The sequence below is a fragment of the Schistocerca piceifrons genome, chromosome 3 (assembly GCF_021461385.2).
Source record: "Schistocerca piceifrons isolate TAMUIC-IGC-003096 chromosome 3, iqSchPice1.1, whole genome shotgun sequence".
NCBI classification, from domain to species: domain Eukaryota; kingdom Metazoa; phylum Arthropoda; class Insecta; order Orthoptera; family Acrididae; genus Schistocerca; species Schistocerca piceifrons.
The window spans coordinates 910,645,854-910,648,095 of NC_060140.1; positions in this window are offsets into that span (position 1 = coordinate 910,645,854).

A 2,242-nucleotide genomic window follows, 5' to 3' on the forward strand; every position below is an offset into this window, starting at 1 on the left:
AGAGTTCCTGGCAAATTTCAGGTCTGTGCGCTTTCATTTCAACATTCGGGGTACTCGTCGTGCACAGATCTTCCGATAGCCAAGCAAAGCAATGTGACCCATATGTTCTCGTGAAACGCCGATTGTGCTTGCACTTCCTCTCTGAGTGATACGACGATCGTCCTGATTTAGTTGGTAAACTTACTCGCCCAATGACGCACAGTAATCACATCAACACAATCACCATAAACTGCTTTCATTCTCTGATGAATCTCCTTTGGGGTGACACCTTCTGCTGCCAAGAATTCAATGATTGCGCATTGCTTAAATCGCATTGACCGACCGTCAGCGCAGGGTTCCATACTTCACACTGTAACAACACAGCCGTTCGATGCTAAGGCTTCCCGCCAACTGGAGCTATAGAGAAGAGGCTACGGAACAAGCCAGTACCTGCCGCATACCAATGCTGCCAACTGTTGACGAGTTACGAAGGTGGAGGCATTACTTTTCAGTGAACCCTCGTATATTTCAAGATTGTGGAAGAGGTATGTATCCAGAGTATGTTCACGAGTTAAGGTTTCTGAAGTAAACGCGTCAGCAAGCCCCATTTGTCGTTTTTTTTTGTTTTTTTTTTTGGTAATTTGTTGCCTCGTGGAACCAAATGGTTCAAATGGTTCTGAGCACTATGGGACTTAACATCTGAGGTCATCAGTCCCCTGGAACTTAGAACTACTTAAACCTAACTAACCTAAGAACATCTTGTATGCATAAAATACAGATAAACAGTGTAATAAAAAGTTAATGTCCTGGAGCTAATTTATATGAAAGTGTGGCCATACATTTATGAGATTATTGCTAGAAAAATTTGATGGTGTAGGACTGTGCAATCAGTTCGTCTGTTGACTGAACACCCTTTTCGGTCAATTTTCGCCTGCAGGCAAGATTTATATGCGACAGTTTGAACCATTGCTCCAGTACTGTATCACTCTACAGACCATTCTTCTTATATTAAAGTAACCACAATACGAAACTAGTGATAAGAACTATAGCATGTTAAGGAAAATGAGTATACACGATTAATAATTTGATTTTAGGTAAATGAAAGAACATTCAGCATAACTGCATCATAAAGAAAAACCAGAAGAATTTCGCACCTAAAAATATGCCGTAATAGCTATTTTGCTACATATCGCTACTCTACATGGCTTTTTTTTTCTTTTTTGAGGAATGTCTCACATTAACGTTCTGCAATTACGCCAGAGCATGATTTATTAAAACACAAGCTCGGAAATACGATTAAGTTTAGAGAAAACAAAAAATGCTGTGATAACTCGTTCTTTTCATACAAAAAGTGACGTCGGAGCTTGTCTTCAACAATGCTCTTGCATTTATCTCGTCACACTTTATATCATGTTGATTCCAGATATCGAATGAAATTCAAGGAAATACGTAGTATCGACGGCAAGTGAGAGATTTACACCGAATAAATTAACAAACGACGGAGCTGATCCCCCGCGGTACACAGAACAGGTCAGAGCACTGTTGCAGAGACAACGACACAAGCATGCCAAATTTAAACGAACGCAAAACCCCCAAGATTGGCAATTTTTTTGCAGAAGCTCGAAATTCAGCACGGACTTTAATGCGAGATGCTTCTAATAGTTTACACAATGAAACTTTGTTTCGAAAGCTGCCAGAAAATCCAACGAGATTCTGGTCGTACGCAAAGTATGTTACCGGGAAAATACGCTGAAGAGCCAAAGAAACTGGTAAACCTGCCTAATGTCGTGTAGGGCCCCCGCTATCCCGCAGAAGTGCCGCAACACGACGCGGCATGAACTCGACTAATGTATGAAGTAGTCCTGGACGGAACTGATACCATGAATCTTGTAGAGCTATCCACAAATCCCTAAGAGTACGAGGAGGTGGAGATCTCTTCTTAACAGCATGTTGGAAGGCACCCCAGATATGCTCAATGATGTTCATGTCTGGGGAGTTTGGTGGACAGCGGAAGTGTTTAAACGCAGAAGAGTGTTCCTGTGGCCAGTCTGTAGCGATTCTGAACGTGTGGGGTGTCGCGTAGTCCTGCTGGAACTGCCCAAGCCCGTCGGAATGCACAATGGACATGAATGGATGCATGTGATCAGACAGGATGCTTACGTACTTGTCACCTGTCAGAGTAAATGTAGACGTATCAGGGGTCCCATGTCACTCCAACTGCACGCGCACCCAACATTACAGAGCCTCCACTAGCTTGAACAGC